At 45.0% G+C, this 19,645-nt stretch overlaps 1 non-coding gene across 1 annotated transcript; it reads right to left on the bottom strand.

The window, feature by feature from the left end:
* Positions 1 to 2,903: 2,903 nt before the first annotated feature.
* Positions 2,904 to 2,976, bottom strand: TRNAR-UCU. The gene has a single exon. It is a non-coding gene; the product is annotated as a tRNA-Arg (tRNA).
* Positions 2,977 to 19,645: the final 16,669 nt, after the last annotated feature.

Below are 19,645 nucleotides of genomic sequence, written 5' to 3' on the forward strand. Positions count from 1 at the left end.
GTGTGCTCCTGCATCTCTCTGATGGAGCACCGAAGGCTCCAGACGCCTTCCTCCTGACGCTCTTTGTATGTCTTCCCACATTGTCGTGACCAGCAGGGAAGCTGATGGCAGAGAAAGAGGACACGAGGGTGACAGAGGGATGCAGGCACATGCACACGCATGTGCACATGCACACATTGGGCACACGCATGTGCACATGCACACACACACACACTGGGCACATGCACACACATACACACATTGGGCACATGCATACACATACACACATGCACATGATAGACACACACGTACGCACACGCACACATTGGGCACATGAATATGCACATGAACATGTTGGGTGCATGCACACACGTACACACATGCACACATTGGGCACATGCACACACATATGCACATGCACACATTGGGCACACACACGCACACACTGGACACATGCACACACATACACACATGCACACATTGGACACATGCACACACATGCACGTGCACACATTGGGCACACACATACATACATGCACACATTGACACACATGTGCACACACACAGACACACATTGGGCACATGCATACACACACGCACACATTGGGCACATGCATATGCACATGTACACATTGGGCACACGCACACACTGGGCACATGCACACACACACGCACACACATTGGGCACACGCATACACGTATGCACATGCACACATTGGGCACACACTCATACACACATGCACACATTGGGCACACACACATGCACACGCACACATTGGGCACACACATACACACATGCACACATTGGGTGTGCATACAGACGCATGCATTTGGCACACACACATATGCACATACACACATTGGGCACACACTCACACACACATGCACACATTGGGCGCACACACACGCACACACACACATTGGACACATACACACACATGCACACATCGGGCACACACATACACACATGCACACATTGACACACACACGCACACACACAGACACACATTGGGCACATGCATACGCACATGCACACGTACACATTGGGCGCACACACAGACACATGCATTGGGCACACACATATACACACACACATTGGGCACACAAACACACATACACACCTGTACACGCACACATTGCGCACACACACACGCACACAGGATGCACGTAGTGTGGTTCTTCCTCCCTGCCTGAACTGTTGCCTAAATGTCTTTCCCCTGGCTTCTCCCTGTATTTTGTTATTGATTTAACAAGCCATTCTTTCTGAACATCTGAATTTGCTGCTTGAGCTTTTCTGCTCAGTTGCCTCCCTGGTGGTGCACGAGGCTCCTGCCATTGCACCGAGGTGATTTCCCACATAGCAAGTCCACTTTAGCCCCATCTGATGAGCCATAGAAGGTTCTGTCCCATCCGTGGGTTTACGTGGGGGTGTGGAGATGAGACGGCTTGGAACACACAGGGAGCACACGAAGGAAGCTTCAGGGAGGAGGGAGAGAGGTCAGAAGTGAATCCTGAGCTCTCTGCACCAAGTTTGCTCGTGGGACCATTTGTCAATGGCTGGCCACACGTCTCTTTGTGAGACCTCTGCCCGGATTCTTCTTTAATTTCTCCATCCACATCTACCCAGGGCTTACAATCTCAGGTGCTTCTTATTCTAATGAATTCTCTGCTCTGAGTCTGAAGGGCTGCCTCTTTCAGTGTTGGGTCTGAGGACTGGACGAGCCAGCAAGGAGGGACTACAGCCAGGATGCCGCTCCAAGGTGAAGCCGTCCAGGGTGGCCCCACTCCTCCCCTGCATTTGGAGACCCTTCATTTCTGGCCACACTGGGAAATGGATGAGGCAAAACAGAGTTTTGTTAGGCAGGCAGCTTGTTTGTTTCGAGGAGATCCAGTCTCAAGACTCCTGAGGCTGGGATGGGACACTGGGGTAGAGAGATTTGGAGAAGGCTTGGAAAAGGCAGTGGATACACTCTGGAGAGACCCACAAGCCCCCTTGCACGGTCCTGTGGATCCTGACTCTCCTACCTGCCATCAGACATCACCACTTTCGTCCTCATACTTCCCACTCATGGTTATGTGCTACTGCTTTGAGTAATGATCTGGTGTTCAGTGGCCTTACTTAACTCACAGCGGTTTATCTGCAGACTCCTTTGGGTTTTAGAAATACACAATCACATCATCTGCAAATAATGGCTGTTTTATTTTAATATTTATTACAGTGGCTTGGCCCTCCAACTCAATATTGAATAGAATTGCGTCAGTCGACAGACGTGTCTCCTTCTTGATCTCAGGAGAAGCGCCTTCAATATATTACCATCAAGAACCACGTTTGCTGTAGTCAGTTTGTTTTTGGGGTTTGTAGATATATTTGACCAGATTAAGGAAATGTCTTTTTATTTCCAGCTTGCTAGAATTTAAAATTTAAATGTAGATTTAAAAAGAATCACAATAGGTATTAAATTATATCAAGAATATTTTTCTACATTTACTGAGGCAATCATACAGTTTTTCTTTCTATATTCGTAAAACGTGGTAACTTACATTGATTAACATTTAAACATTAAATGAGTCTTGTTTGTATGCCCAGAATAAATATGAGAATTAATCCAGGAATACAACTTTGAGATGTATAACCCTTCTGAGGTATCACTGGATTTAATATGTCAACATTTTTCTTATGGCTTTTGCATTTATTATCATGAAGGATTGGCTTATACTTTTCTTATGTGTTGTGTTATTATGGATTCTGCTTAGCTGGCTTCATAAAAGACTTGGGAAATGATCCCATTCATTATTACCTTAAATGTTCAGAGATTTCACTTGTGAAACCCTCCTGGGCCAGGAATTTTCTTTGTGGGGAGGTTTTTCATACGAATTCAATTTATCTCTTTTAAACATTTTTTTAATTTTTAAAGTAATCTCTGGACCCAACATGGGGCTTGAACTCACAACCCTGAGATCAGAAGTCTCATGCTCTACTGACTGAGCCAGCCAGGCACCCCCATATGCATTTAATTTCTTGATGAGGTATAGGATTATATATGTTCTTTCTCTTCTTGTGTAAGTTCTTTTTTTTTTTTGTTAATTTTTTTTTAACATTTATTTATTTTTGAGACAGAGAGAGACAGAGCATGAACGGGGGAGGGGCAGAGAGAGAGGGAGACACAGAATCAGAAGCAGGCTCCAGGCTCTGAGCCATCAGCCCAGAGCCCGCCACGGGCTCGAACTCATGGACTGCGAGATGGTGACCTGGGCTGAAGTTGGACGTCTAACCAACTGAGCCACCCAGGCGCCCCTTGTGTAAGTTCTTTTAACTTTGGTAGCTATCAGAGACGCTGAAGCAAAGTGCAAATGGGCTTCATTCCCTACGTGTACAGGTCGAAGGAACCCTAGATGTGGGTGAGGAATCCCAGATGTGACTAATAGACTCAGGTTGTTGTTTTGATGGTGCTTGGCAGGAGGATATAATGGGTGGGTTTTAAAAACTCCCCCATTTATCGGCAGTGGCATGAGCTTGTATCAATTTGACTGTATTCAGAAAATGAGATATTCTTTTGGACATTGTCAGGTTTGGGTCTCCATTAGGATTACTTTAGCAAGTACAGCTCCAGTGGAGATCGGGGTAGAAGCCTGCATGGCATAAAATAGAGGAATCTGTGGCCACAGATGAGCCAAAATATTCTGGATATAGAGAGGGCAAAAGAAATCAAGGATGTAGTAAAGGATGAAGGATTCAACCCTTTAAGAATTTGTGGGTAACCAGAGGAGACCGGCTCACTACTCAGTCTGGGCAATTTCCAGGGAGGGGCAGGGGACGTGGTAATGGGACGGGAGGGCAAGGGATGTATGCAAAGAGGGATGGCAGTGACGGACTGGAGAGTCTAAACCGGGTAAGGAGGAAAGTGAGGCCATGGGGAGGTTGAGAGACCTTGTAAGTGTGGTGGGGTCAGTGGGCTTTAGGTCCTAGGGGGTTTCCAGAGCTGGGATACTGGAGTGTAGACTGAAAAGATGGCAAGTGTTGGCTGGAGGATGGGAGTCTTAAAATTGAGGTTATGGAGGGGTTGTTATTGATGGTGCCAATGTCTATGGCATAATTATAGCAACGACTAGCTGGGAGAGATAGGCTGTAAGGAGGAGGTCAGGACCTTAAGGGTCGGGGCATTAGGAGGATCAGTAATGACACTGTTCTCAACCTTGGCTACATATTGTAATCACCTAGAGAATTAAAAAAAAATTGATGCCTCAGTTCTCTGTAGACCAAATTAAACAGAATCTCTGTGGGTTAGATTTTAATATAGGTTTTTTTTTTGAGCTCCCTAGGTGATTCCAATGTGCAGTAAGGATCGAGAACCTCTGAGTTGTAAGGGGATCAGAATCACCAAAAGAATGACCTTGGGCCAGAAGCTACAACTTTCTTAAAACAAGGGTAGGACCCACTGGTATAGACGGTTTTCACAGGAGGGCTGGTGGGCGGCACAGGGACAATGTGAGAGTACATTTTCTTTAATTTTTAATTTTTTAATTTCTTTTGAGAGAGAGAGAGAAAGAGTCAGCAGAGTAAGGGCAGAGAGAGAGAGAGAGAGAGAGAGAGAGAGAGGGAGAGAGAGTGAATCCCAAGCAGGCTCCAGTGTCAGCACAGAGCTGGATTCCGGGCTCAAACTCACAAACTGTGAAATCATGGCCTGAGCTGAAATCATGGGTCAGACCTTCATCCGACTGAGCCACCCAGGCACCCCAAGAGTACATTTTTTTAAAGTGTGGTGGTGGGGGAGGGAAAATGGGTTGGAGGGGCCAATGCGGGGGAGAAAAAGGGGTATTCTTTTGCTTAAAACCCACCATGGGTCCCCATCTCCTCAGAATGAAAGTATAGGCTCCTCCCATGGCCTGCAGGGACTGACTTGGTCTCTTCTCACCACCTTCCCCCCCGCCCCCCCTCCCCCCCCCCCCCCCCCCCCCGCCACGTTTCCTTGGATCTCCCTCTTGCCCATTCTTCTGTAGCCACCCTGTTTCCTTGTCTGACTTCCATCCCAGGTTTCTGCTCACATGCCCTCCTATTAGAGAGACTTTGCTGGGATTTTATTTAAATACAATGCTTGACCCCCCCCCCCCCACCCTTCCCCCTCTTGCTTCATAGCACTTCTTACGGCTGCAATGGCACATGCTCACTTATTTTCTTTGTCTGCCATCTCTACAAGAATGTAAGCTCCAGGAGGACAGGAACTGTTGTCTGTTTTGTTCACTGATGTGCTCCCAGGGCCTAAAGGGGCACTGGAACAGAATGCATGCTCATTGCATGTGCGAGGAACGAATGAATATATAGAGCAAATGAAAAAAAAGCAAAGCAAGTTGCATTGCCAAATGTCCAACATGATCCTGTGTGTGTGTGTGTGTGTGTGTATATGTGTGTGCACAAACTACATATACTGAAAGGTCTGTCAGGGTATGTGCTAGATGTTAACAATCATTCCTGCAGGGCAGGGGAATGAGTGGGACTTTCACTTTATACCTTTGGATGTCTGAACTTGTTCAGCTGTCCTGTATGTCCTCTACCACCCCCGCCCCCCCCCACCAACACTCCCTTCATTTCCAACAACAAATAGAAAGGAAGACAAAAAGACCACCTGACTTCAGTGAGGGAGGAAGCAGGCAGCAACTGAAAACTTGGGGCAAATTTAGGCAAAGTCTGGTCCGAATCCACACAAATCTCTGAAATGAAGGCCCCACCACATCTGAATGGAAACAAGGATGAGGAGATCGGGCTCCAAAGGAAAAGGTAAATCTGTACATTTATTTTGTGAATTTCCCTCAGGTTCAAATCTGTAACGAGAAGGTATAAAATATCTATCATCCCTGGAGAAAGGTATAGATGAGAGATGCCGATTCTGCAGAAAAAAGCAAAGACCTAGAGATGATAGAAATAGGAATTTCTGAATTGGATTCCTTTAAGATCATACACTGTAAATTTGGGTGCGTAACTTTTCCATTTTCTTCATTTTTATTTTTTTTAAGTTTATTTATTTTGGGAGAGAGAGAGAGACGCAGAGAGAGGGAGAGACAGAATCTGAAGCAGGCTCTGTACTGTCTGCGCAGAGCCCGACCCGGGGCTCGAACTCACAAACTGTGAGATCATGACCTGAGCCGAGATCAAGAGTTGGATGCTTACCCGACTGAACCACCCAGGTGTCCCACTTTGCCGTTTTCTGATTGAAGGTGAAATTAATCAGAGAAAGAGTATCTACCTGGAGAAGGAGCTCTGTGTAGTGAAATAGTTAATGAGAACTACAGGACCCTGGGATTACAGAGGCAGGTTGTTTTAGACAAACAGGTAGGTTGTTCAGCTGAGAGAATGGGACATAGTGTACAAAGTCTGGAAAAATTTTAAATGGGTATGTGGGTCCACGCTAGTCTTGGCATTCAAGTTTGGTTATTTGTACAGAGGATTAATTTACCTTTGAATGGGCGGTTGTCTTCCTTTGGTATCTGTTAGTGGACAGAGAGTTAACTTGTTTCTAAAACAGTACAAGGCTTTTTTGGTTTCATCGAGGAGAGTGAATGGGTCTATTTTCTTTCAAGGTTTCACATTTTTCTGCATTTCGTCTGTGCAGAGATAAGAACTGGAGGGCCAGCAGAGCACAATAGGCTATTCTTGTAATTCAGATGTGACTGGGCACCGTGAGTACCTCTGTTCTTGACCCTACACCCACCGTGAAGTGGGAATGTTCTTATCTTTTCCCAGAAAGCACAGCAGAATGAATAATGACAATTTTTCTGAAAGTCTTGGGGAGACCAAAAAGCTGTACGAATCTTGGGGAGATAGTTTCGGTGTATGACAAAACCTAATAAAAATTCCCATTAGTCATAAATGTTTTCCTTCCAAAGGGGAAAGATTTCGCATTTCCTTCATACTCTTCTGGTTTTTTTTCTATGTTTATCCATTTATTTTGAGAGAGAGAGAGATAGAATGTGAATGGGGGAGGGGCAGAGAGAGAGAGATAGGAAAATTTTGCTGCTGAATTGCAATTCATTCATTCATTCATTCATTCAATGTTTCTTGAGCACCCCCTATGGGCCAGGCAGTGTTCTAGGCCCTGGGGAAATAGGGACAAACAAGATTGAGAAGATTCCTGTTCTCACTGCTCTCACATTATGAGGAAGGGGGCAGACATAAACAAGAACGTATCAGATGTGATAAAGTCTTTGAAGAAAGCTGGCCAAGAATGGTGGACAGGGCTGTGTTGGGGTGACAGATGGAGACGGCCTTTATGATCAGGTGACATTTGTTGATTTAACCCTCTAAGTTCACAAAATACATTTCAAGTTTACTTTTTACGGCTTCCTTTCAGAGTCTGATTTGGGGGTTGGTGTTCTAACACCACCGGTGTGAGATGGTACAGCTCCCATCGCAGAGGTAAGTGTGGATATAGACCAGGGATTGGCAAGCTTCCATAAAGGGCCAGAGAGTGCATGGTTTTGGCTTTGCAGGCCATTTACAGCTTTACTATTGTGTTTGTAGCACAGAAGCTGCCATAGCAATAGGTAAATGAGTGGAGGGGCTGGGATGTGATAGAACCTTATTGACAAAAGCAGGTGGCAGGTCGTATCTGGCCCACCCACTGTAGTGGACTGACCTCTGATGTGGACTGTGCTTTGCCTTAGTTTACTGCCCCCCACCAACCCCCACCCTTGGCGGGGGCAGCAGCTTCAAAGGGGGAAAGCCCCTAGCCTTAATTGTTCTTCGTTAGAAAAAAATACAAATTAAGGTAGACTAAAAGAAACTTAAATACAGAGAACAAACTGAGGGTGGCTGGAGGGCAGGTGGGTTGGGGAATGGGCTAAATGGGTGATGGGCAATATGGAGGAAGCTTGTGGGGATGAGCTCTGGGTGTTACATGTAAGTGATGAATTAATCACTGGGTTCCACTCCTGAAGTCAAGATGATACTGTACGTTAACAAACTTGAATTTAAATTTAAAAAAAAATGGCAAAAAGAAAGATGCTTTCTCCACAAAAAAAGATAGACTAATTCAGAAAGTTTATACCATATACAAGAAAAATAAAAAAAAAAGTCTTTTTTAAGTTCATGTTTTTTTTTTTTAAAATTTAAAGCCAAGTTAGTTAACATATAGTGTAATAACGATTTCAGGAGTAGAATTTAATGATTCATCACTTATATATAACACCCAGGGCTCATCCCAACAAGTGTCTTCCTTAATGCCCCTTGCCCCTTTAGCCCATCCCCCCACTCAACCCCCCACCAGCAACCCTCAGTTTGTTCTCTGTATTTAAGAGTCTGTTATGGTTTGAGGGGAAAAAAAGTCTTACCTTTACCTTCAAAAACACTCTAAAAGTAATCAGTAATCACTTTTTTTTTTTTTAAGAATAACGACTCAATGTATATCTTTCAGATTTTTCTCTATGCGTGTATATACGTAAGTATATACATACAGGCAGCCAAATAGAGGTTTCCTTTTGTTTTGTTTTTCTCCCCCCCTTCCCTTCCCTCTTTTCCCCTCCTTTTCCCCTCCCTTCCCCTCCCCTCTCCTCCCCTGCAACCCTCTCCCTCTCCAGCCCTCCTTTCTCTCTAGCACTTGGGGGATTGATCTGAAATACCGTTCTGCAATTTGTTTCTTCCACCCTGTGTTGCATCACGGTATGCCTCTTCGGATTTGAGAGGCAGCGTTCCACAGTTGGTGGAGTCCGGTTGTCGCCAGCTGACATGACGCGAGGGTCGAATTCTTTTTGGGGAATGGTGCTGCGAGCAGGTGGCGGCGGTGGGGAGGGGCGGGGGGGAAGGGCTTCTAAGTCTCCACCCCACCGGGTGGCTGCCGGCTGCACCGGACCCTTGTGATGAGAACAAGTCTCAGGCCAGATGCCAGCAGCTGCACGGCCTTTTCTTGGTGAGCAGGGACAGACAGCTTGCCCGGAGTGTGGAAGGGGTCTCTGGCTTGAGAGGCTTTTTCCCAAGCAGACTCCTCCCCGCGATGCAGAGAGAGGGGCCCCAGGGGCTCTGGCGGCTCCTCTCCACACGGATGGTTGGGTTTGCTTTTCATTTTTTTCCTAACACCTTATTCGTAGGAAGGTCAGGAGCCCTCCTACATGATCCACACAAATCACAGAATCCCTCCCCCTTCTCACTGAGAAAAATCAAATGATAGTATAAAGAATATGATTACAATGTAATAATAAAGAGAGTAATACAATGAACACCCATATATCCTTCACTCAGACTCACCATCACATTTTCCCACGGTTGCTTTGCCCATTTTTCTTTCTAAAAAAAAAAGATATATACGCACTCACACACGCATATATAAATTAGAAACATATATGAATATATACATTTAAAATTTCTGTTTTACTTTGAATTGTGGTTTCGAAATTCACTATAACTCTGATGTCTCCACTCAAAGCTGTTTCTTTTCTTTTTAAAAATATTTGGACTCTGTCTGATGCTTTCTTTTTAGCTTTTGATTTTTCTTTTTAAATGTTTATTTTTGAGACAGAGACGGTGCGAGCACGAGCTGGGGAGGGGCAGAGAGAGGGGGAGACACAGAATCCGAAGCAGGCTCCAGACTCTGAGCTGTCAGAACAGAGCCGGATGTGGGGCTCAAACTCATGAACCGTGAGATCATGACCTGAGCCAAAGTCGATGCCTAACTGACTGAGCCACCCAGGAGCCCCAAAGCTTTTTGTGATATTCTTTATGCCTTATTCCTTAAGTAGCCCTGAGGGGCTGAATAAAATTTATTTTTCTCAAGTAAGTTCCTATCTTTAGTTGAGCTGCTCAGAAATGTTGAAGCTGAGGCTTATGTGATTCTCTTCCCTTTTCTCCAAGTTGCCAGATGGTCCACTAGAGTGTATGCACCACCAGGGCAGGGGTTTGGGTGTGGTCGCTGTGCTGTCTCCATAGGAAGAGTGCCCCGCACACGGCAAATACTCATTAACTAAACGTTCATTGAGTGGCTTGTTCCGGCTCTGGCTGTCGCTTAAGAAATCCAGGCAGATGCAAAAGAAGGCCTAATCTCTATGTCAAGAGAATAAAACATTTCCAGAAAATCCATAGCCAGTGGCCTGAAATCCATAGCTCAGTCCGCTTGAGCCGCAGTGCCCAGAACTCGGGGCTACCTGTAAAAGAGCCTGGGTGTCAAGTTTTCAGCTTGGCACATGCCTGCCACACACACGGGGGGAGAAAGGGGAATGGGTGCTGAGCCACGGGAACGTTTCTGCTGGACCCTGGGCGTGTGCACGTAGACTCGTCCATGCAAGGCGCTGAGCGTGGAGAGTATGAGAGATCGCTAGATGGTAGATAAAAGCCAAGTGGTCAGGCCACAGGGAAGGCAAACACAGCAACTGCTTCTTAGAAAACTGTTCCGAATCAGCAGAGAAACATCCTGGTGGTGACCTTGTGACAGCCTTCTGTCTGCGTGACTCACATGTCTTATTTGTGTCCAACCAAAGGCATCTGACGGGTCAACGCAATTTCTAAAAACCAGAGACCGACTTGGAGGTTTAACAATGGGCCTGAGCTGAGCCCGCCTACCAGTCAATTCTGAACTGTCAAGATAATGAATTGTTTAAATCAGACAATCTTTTTTCCTTGTGAACTTTGTGGCCTCTGCCTTTGCACATCCCGCTCTCGTCTTGGGTTGGCAAAACTGTCTTCACAGGGTGTCTGTGCCTCATACATATTCAAGACTGGCCACAGGGGTGGCCATGTGATTTGTGGGGCCCAGGCAAAATGAGAATGTTGGGCCCCTTGCTTAAAAATTATTAAGAATTTCAAGATGGTGCTGTAGAACTTTCAAGCAGGCAGGTGGGGTCCTCTGTGGTTGCACAAGTAACAAGCCTGTGAAGCTGGCTTGCTGTGTACCTGGATGTGATGAAACCCTCAAGGCTTAGGCTAATTGTCTCTGAGTTATTTTTGACAGTTAATCTGAAGATCCCATCCCACAAGGCTGAACCTCTCTGCGTTGGATCAGATTTTCTCTGCTTTGCCTGGCGGTGAACTCAGACTAATGAACACTCTTGACAATTAAGAAATTGTTTTATTTTCTTTTTAATCAGCAGCAATTAGGAGTGGCTGCCACATAGGAATTACCCTGGTTAAACATGGGGGCTGAGTATATGATTTTATGTGGGTTCCCTTCTACGAATCTACTGAAATGTTAGCAAAAGAAAAATAAAGGGTAGGAACCTGTAAAGACAAAGAGAGCACGAGAGGAGAGCGGAGCAGTTGAGGAAAACTAAGGAAGACAAGTAATTCTTTTAAAAAAAGTATTAAAATGTTTATTTACATTTGAGAGAGAGAGAGAGAGAGAGAGAGAGAGAGAATGAGCAGGGGAGAGGCAGAGAGAGAGGGAGACACAGAATCTGAAGCAGGTTTGCAGCAGAGTCTGATGCTGTGAGATCATGACCTGAGCCGAAGTCCGACGCTTACCCGACTGAGCCACCCAGGTGCTCCAAGACAACTCATTCTTAAGCTAACAAGACATTAGTTAAGTCTTGCCGTGGAAGCCCCTAAAGAGTCACGGGCTTGAGATGCAGGGTTATCTCTAGAAGCAGAGGAAGACTGGTGCCAAAAACAAGGAGATAATTGAAAGTGAATTAACGACGATTGTACCCCGGATTCCTTATCTTGCCCCAAGAAAAGGCTGGGGGCAACTTTTTTACTCGGGAGAAGTTGGACCCCAGAGCTTTTGGATCTGGGGATACCAGACCCAGTTGAGGGCAGTCATCAGGTGCCAGACTGAAAATAGGGATTAATGAAAATCTTGAAGAGGTTTCCCTAGCCGGCTGAACCCCATTTGACTTCCAGAATGCAGGTGGCAAACTCACAGCCGATAAGCAGGGATGCAGAGCAGTCCTTTCTGGGGAGACCACCAACTAGGAAGACAGTGTCACCCATAATCCATATCTTCCATTCCCAAAGGCCAGTGTCTCTTTCTATTTCCATTCCTTGTTTTAATTTTTCTTGTAGTGCTATCATTCTCTACTGATATTATATAGTTTATCCATTAGTTGCTTACTGTCACTCCCAGTTGGATGTAAGCTCTGTGAGAGCAGGGACTCTGTCTTGTTCGCTTTCTATCACCAGTACTGACGATGGCACGAGGCAAGTGCCTGACAGATATTGCTAATTGAATGGATAAGAAACTGTATCCACAAAGGAACAGGGTATTATAAAAAAAAAAAAAAAAAAGCAGGAAAGATATCAAAATACTAGTAATGTGATCAGAAAATTTAAAACTTCAATAGACTTGCAAAATAACATTGGGAAAATATCTTCAAGTATAGAATAAAATAATGGAATATAATAAAGAAAATAGAAGAAAGCAAGAAGATCATTCAAAGAGTTTTAAAATCTGATGAGTAGAAATTCCAGAAAGAAAGAACAGAAAAGTTGGAGGGGGAAAGATGATCACAGAAATGAGAAAGGAAAATTTCCAGGACTGAAAGATACGCGTTTTCAGAGTTCAGAAGTTCACTGAGCATCTGGGAAAACAAATGAGGACAGTAATCATGAAATTTCAGATTGCGGGGATAAGAAGAAGATTCTGTAAATCTCCTGGAGAGTAAAAAAGAGTCAACAGACAAGAGGCGAGTAACGGAACGGCATTGGACTCTCAACAGCGGCCCTTGAACCACAGGACAGTGGGGTAGCATGTTCAAAAGGCAGAGAAGGTGATTGCCAACCCTGAATTTCACTTGGACAAACTATTAAATCAATGTGATGGTGAAATGGAGGTTGGTTCACATCTGCCAAGTCATTAAAAGATACCTCGCATGCACCCTGTCTCAGGAAGTTACACAGAGAGTAGCAAAATTAGGAAATGAACCAAAAGAGAAGAAGACCTAGGATCCAGAAAACAGAGAATTCAAAGAGGAGAGAGGGAGAAGGAGTGCCCATCCTGAGGTGGTCCTAGGATGACAGCCATGCATCAGATCAAGAGAGCGACTGGTCTGAGAAGAGCAGGAGTGTGCTGGGTCCTTGGAGATGTGTCTCTGAGAAATACATTGAATTAACGGATCACTTGGTGTTTTTATTTGGCGTTGGAAATGGGTTTTTGGTTCTGTCTGGAAGTAGTTTGGGAAAGTTTGAATATGTGTCAATTATAGGTGCATCTAGAACTAAGCAGATGGAAAACCAAGGCAATTATTAATCGAAGAAAAACAAAAAGTCATATGAAAAAGGGTATGTCATCGTAACATACCAAATGACTCCGCTATGAATTACATTTTTATAGCCAATAATGTATGCATTAAGTTTCAATTTAACAAAAAATCTTGATGTAACTTTATTAAGAGAATAATCTAGAAGGGAGGGATACAGGGATGGGGGTGTGGTGTGTGAATTAGAAGAGCTAAATCCTTGTTTACCATCTTATGAAGTCAAAAGTTAAAATCTTGAACTGAAAAACAAAAGAAACCGTAAGCATGTGACCTAGAAATAGGGCAGTAAACAGGATAAGAAACAAATGAAAGAGTCGAAAGCGATCCCTTTGGGGTGTGGAGACTGGGCGTAGGGAGGAGTGGAGCAGGGAGGCTTTTCCTTGTTATAAGCCCCGTGGTAAGCTGCACAATGAAGTCCTTTGATAAGAAAAAATAATTACATAAAAAGCAGTATGCTAATGAGGGGCATGCTCCTATACGGCCTCATCTGAGGGCTTGGAGACAGCTGCATCACTGGGGTTTAGTCATGCGGGATGTGTTTTCTTTGAAGCCATCACGAGCTTATCATGTTCTTTTACTCTGTTGGGGTCAATGGTCTGGGAACCAAGGGATGGAAAGGGGCATGGATTCTCTCACTATACATTTAAGGATAAATGAACATGCAAACATTGGTTATCTCTCCTAGCTGAAAAACACCCCAAACCTTCTCTGACCCCACTTTCCCCCGTAGCTATTGCCCTATTTTTCTGCCTCGGTTTACAGCCACATTTCTCTCAGGAGTTGTCCCCTGTGTTTCATTCTTGTCTCATTTTCCCTTGACCTCATTGCAACAAGCTTTTGCTCCCACTACAATACTAAAAACAGCTCTTCCCAAGATCTTTATTTTTTTAAATTAATTTATTTATTTTGAGAGAGAGACAGTGCACAAGCAGGGGATGGGGAGAGAGATAGAGAATCCCAAGCAGGCTCCACACCATCAGCACAGAGCCTGACGTGGGGCTCGGACCCGGGAACCATGGGATCATGACCTGAGCTGAGACAAAGAGTCACTTAACCGACTGAGCCACCCAGGCACTCCATCTTTCCAAGATCTTTGATGGCCTCCATGTTACTAATCCAATGGTGAATTCAGCAGTAGCTCAACTGACTCAGCCACCCAGGCATCCCTGGCAGTGTTTGGCATGGTTGACGATACTGGATTCCCTGAGCCACGTTCTTTGCTTGGCACCCACATGGCTTACTCTCCAGTTTTCTTCTTATTGTTGGCTGCTCCTTCTCTGTGTCTTTTGTGGGTTCTTCCTCATCTTCCCAGACTCATCGTCTAGACACTCCCAGGGTGCAGTTCTCAGATGGCTTCTCTTCCTACTGCTTCCTACTACTCTTCTTCTAACCTATACTCACTCCCAAGGCACACTCAGGTGGTCTCATTGCTTTAAATAAGATCCAGCTGAAGACTCCCAATCAACCAAAAATCTCTGTCATATCCAGCACCTGACCACTTCTTGTCACCTCTACCGCTCCTCTTCTCCAAGCTACCATGATTTTCCATCTGGGTTATTGCAATAGCCTTCCAACTAGTTCCCCTGCTTCTGCCTTTTCCCCTTTGCAGGCTATTTTGAAAATTCAACAGCCAGAGCAATCTTTTTAGAATTCAAGTCATACCGTACCACTTCTCTGCTCATACGTCTTCAATGGCTTCCACTATGACTCTCCTTCCAGGGAAGCCATCTTTCCTTACACTTGTAACAGATTTTCTTTATAAAATTTTGAAGATTTATGCTTAAATTCATCTTCACGGCATATCTTCTTGGTGGCATGCATCTTTACTCAATAGAAAATTACATTGTAGGGGTGCCTGGGTGGCTCAGTCGGTTAAGCGCCCGACTTTGGCTCAGGTCATGACCTCGCAGTTGATGAGTTCGAGCCCGTGTTGGGCTCTGTGCTGACAGCTCAGAGACTGGATCCTGCTTCGGATTCTGTGAACCCCTCTCTCTCTGCCCCTCCTCTGCTCGTGTGCACGTGTGTGCGTGATCTCTTCTTCTCTCTCTCTCTCTCTCTCAAAAATAAACATTAAAAAAAAATTTTTTTTAAGAAAATGACATTGTAAAATTGGCTGCTTTTTTTTGGTCCTGAGTTTTATCTTATTAAGTTCATATTGCCATACATGTTTCCTTTTTAACATTTTTTGTCTTTTGTTACTGTATTAGCCAGGAGAGCCTTAGCTCTGCTGCAATAACATATAGATACCAAATATCTGTCTTAACTCAACATAGTTGCCTCCCCCCCCCACCCCCCCACCTCACGGTGAGTATCCAAAGCCTATTGTCAACAGCTCTCTGGCTAATTGATGTTTCTGGTTCAGTGGTCAGAAGAGGAGAAAAGCTGAAGGGTCACAAAGGAAACTTCTAGTGCTGCAGGCTGGAAGTGACAGACATCTCTTTTTCTCCCATGTTATTGCCCAGAACCAGTCTTCCATGTGCCCAGGAAGGAGGAAAATAAATGGCATTTGTGGACCAAAAAGCATGGTCTTTCCCTTAGTCACTTTTCAGGAGCCTGAGGGTCAAAGGGAGTATATGTACCATCATGGAATCGTACCTATATTTTGGTTACGACATGTACTTCATTATTAAAGAAACAAAAACCAAAACCATATTTATGTAATTCCCCAAGTCAGCTCTTTTCTTGTCTCCTGCTTCTGGTTTAGGGTGTGTGTGTGTGTGTGCGCGCGCGCGCGCGCGCACGCGCGCGCATCCATCATTGCCTTCAGGCAACTCTACTGCTGAACTCGGCAGCTCTTCCAATTCTTTGAAACTTTACAACAGTCTTGAGACCTAATTCTCTTCATTTTAGGGATTGAGACATGAAGGCCAGCGGGGTTCTGTGTCGTATCCAAGGTCACACCACAAGTGAGTGGCTGCACCAGGATGCCGGTGCCAGGGTCCTGACTCCTGCCTTGGTTTCAATGCTTATCCTGCATTCCTGGGGATAGAACCTACCAGACAGGAAGGCTGCTCTTCCCATCCAGCCCCGCAGCTCTCTGCTGCCCTCTCCTGACGTCCTCAGTTATGACCGGTGAGAAGTTCCCGCAGCGAACCCCTTATGTTCTGGCAGCCTCGAAGGCCTGTGCCCTCTCTTCTTGATACTTCATACCCTCATGCCCTCTGATTCCCAGGTGCTGAGAATATAAATAGGAACTAGTAAATATTCTTGTTGATTAATGTTTAAGAGCAGCAATCCCGATGAGGTGTTAGAGAGTTCTAGTGGGTTTCCACTACATGCTGATGCATAATCCCCAAGGACTCCTCATAGCAATGCCACAGGAAGTGCTATTAAGTCTCTTACAAATAAAACCGAGTGCCAAGAGGATGCGCGAACATGCTCGGGGTTATCCACTTACTAACACTTATTCTACACACTGTTAAAGAACTTGCTTATCTGCTGGACAGTGTGCTGGGTGTTGGGATATAATTAATCAAAATCTTTGCATTTGACTAATGAGTCAGAGATGTATCTGTAGTAATTTTATTTACTCTTGAAGGAAAGAGAGACAGAGCATGAGTGGGGGAGAGGCAGAGAGAGAGGGAGACACTGAGCTGTCCCGCAGAACCCGAGGTGGGGCTCGAACTCACAAACCGTGAGATCATGACCTGAGCTGAAGTCGGTCGCTTAACCAACTGAGCCACCCAGGCACCCCATATTCAAAAAAATTTTTTTAAAATATTGATTCATTTTTGAGAGAAAGAGAGAGGGAGACAGAGTGAACACAGAGGAGGAGCAGAGAGAGAGGGAGACACAGAATCTGAGACAGCCTCCAGGCTCTGAGCTGTTAGAGCTGGACAGGGTCTCAAACTCAGGAGCCGTGCCATCATGACCTGAGCCAAAGTCAGATGCTTAACCGACTGAGCCACCCAGGCACCCCTGATTCTAATTATTTTATTTTATTTTATTTATTTTTATTTTATTTTATTTTTGAATATAATTTATTGTCAAATTGGCTTACATACAACACCCAGTGCTCATCCCAACACACAAAACATTGAATCAGTGATGCTTCCCTCATGTGTGAATTTCTGTGGGGCGGTTGACCTACTAATTCAGACCTCACCATCTCCCCGGCGTAAAGGGATGTCCCCGAATGCCCCTGCTGTGATCCTCCCCATTGCCAGTGTTGGACGCACATTCATTTGGTTTCTTTCCTTTTTTTTTTCTTTTCAAAAAATTGTTAAAAACTTCTAGCTAGTGAACATGCAGGGCCATATTGGTGTCAGGAGTAGAATTCAGGGATTTGATTCTTTCCCTTTTGGATTCGAGGTACACTAAGTCTTGGAGGCTGAGAGAATGAGTATTTCCTCCGCTGATTTGCTACCTTTCTGTAGCCACACTATAAATTCATTCTCACACACACCCGCGTTGGGATCTGCTGCAGCAAACATTTTCTGAGCTTTTCATCTATTCTTTCATTCCACAATTATTAAAATGCTCCCTACGCCCTGGGCAGAAATCTATGAACAACACAGATAAATCCCAGCTCTCATAGAATGTACTAGTGCATTCCAGACGGTCTAGGAATACATTGTCTTCCTAGTAGCTTCTCTGGATTTACAAAACCTGCGGATTTCTGTTCGTAATTCCTTGTTTATTGTGAGCAGGGTGAAGGTTACTGGAAGGGGGGAAAAACTTCATTTCATTGGTGATAATCATCTTTTTCTGTTTTTAATCCTTTCCTTCTGTTGGCTGAAGAGTCGCTTCCTCTCCCCTTTTGTTTCTCTCTTCCTGTTAATCCTCTAAAGACCTCTATACCCAACGACGCATCCCCAGTGGCCCCTTTATAGTGTGTTCTAATACCAGGTGCATCATAATAGACTTAATACATGTTAGATAATGTAGTAAGTCCTCCCTGCCCCATTTACTCCTCCCTACAACGCTGTGAGTTTCTATCACAGGAATACATCTTTCTTTCTTTCTTTCTTTCTTTCTTTCTTTCTTTCTTTCTTTCCTTTGAGAGAGAAAGGAGGGCAGAGGAAGAGGGAAAGAGAGAATCCCAAACAGGCTCTACTCCCAGCACAGAGGCAGATGCCGGGCTCCATCTCTTAACCGTGAGATCATGACCTGAGCCGAAATCAAGAGTCAGATGCCCAACCAACTGAGCCACCCCGGTGCCCCGGGAATAGATTTTTTTCTAAAACGAGTTAACTTCAAATCTTTATTTCAATCCTATTGATTTCTACGCTATTACTGTCTGATTTTTGAATGTTCAGAATAGCTTCAGTTAATATTTAGATTCAACTGCCTGTTGTATGCCTGGCACTTCAGGAATATGTGACAGATGGAGACAAAATTAGGCCTGGCTAAGGGGACATTCAGTACCACGGATGATGTGGTCTAGCCACTTTGGACATCCAAATTTTGACCGCAGTCGGGATTTACCGAATCCAACTCTCTAGCTTGAAGAGTACCTACGGACAACGGATGGAGTTCATGCTGCAAGAACCCTGTCTGCTCCATAAACACAGCAGTACCGGATGAAACAAAAAGAGAAAATGGAAGAAGGCATAGTTAGGCTTAACTGCAAGACAAGCAGTTTTGAAGATCCAAGCTGACACAGAAAAGCACAAACAGCGATCAGGGCTGAGAGGGTGGGCGGACTTGTAGGGTTTGGGAAGCAGAAGCAGTCAGCAGTGGAACGGGTGTCCGAAGTGTTCCCTGTGGGATGGGAAAGCAGAGGCATCTCAACTGGCTGGGCGCACAGCTGGGCTCGGCTCGCCCAGGGTGCATTCCTCATCCCCCACCCTCAGGGGAAGAGCCTGGAAATAAGCCTGCTGCCAAATGCTGAAGGGGCAGCGGCTCATATCCAGATCCAGGCTGGGGGAGAAGGATGAGACGGCCTGTGAACGAATGCTGAGTGGAGCTTCTCCTTGACCCAGCCTGGGTTGGCCCATTGGCTCCGCAGGACAGTCCCTCTTGCTGCCTTTACTAGACCTGGATTATGACTGGGCCCCCCCAAAAGCTGCTCAACAGGATAAGTGCATATGGAGGTAAAGGAGAAGGGAGGAGGAGGCGAAGGGAGGCAGAGGAGGATGACAAGGACGAGGAGGAGAAGGAGGGGAGAGAAGCTAAAACAAACAGACCACCTGCTGTCCCAAAGGAGATTGTAAATCAAATAAAAAACTGGTGGATAAAAGCTACTACTGAGAAAAGCAGTCGATAAACCAGCAATCAAGACATGGATCCACTTCGGGTGAAACTGATTTTACAGAAAGATCAGACAAGGCTTTCAAGTAAATGTACTGGTTATTTCAAAGAAATAAATGATATCAAAAATTTCATTAGGATAATAAAAGGTTACGGGGAAATAAGAATGGAGAGATATGGAAAAAGGCCAATTAGAATATTTGAACACAAAGAGGTGCGTGGGTGGTTCAGTCGGTTGAGCTTCTGACTCTTGATTTCGGCCCAGATCATGATCTCATGGCACGTGAGTTCCAGCCCCACCTTG

This window comes from Prionailurus bengalensis, chromosome D1 (genome assembly GCF_016509475.1).
Source record: "Prionailurus bengalensis isolate Pbe53 chromosome D1, Fcat_Pben_1.1_paternal_pri, whole genome shotgun sequence".
Taxonomy (NCBI): Eukaryota; Metazoa; Chordata; class Mammalia; order Carnivora; family Felidae; genus Prionailurus; species Prionailurus bengalensis.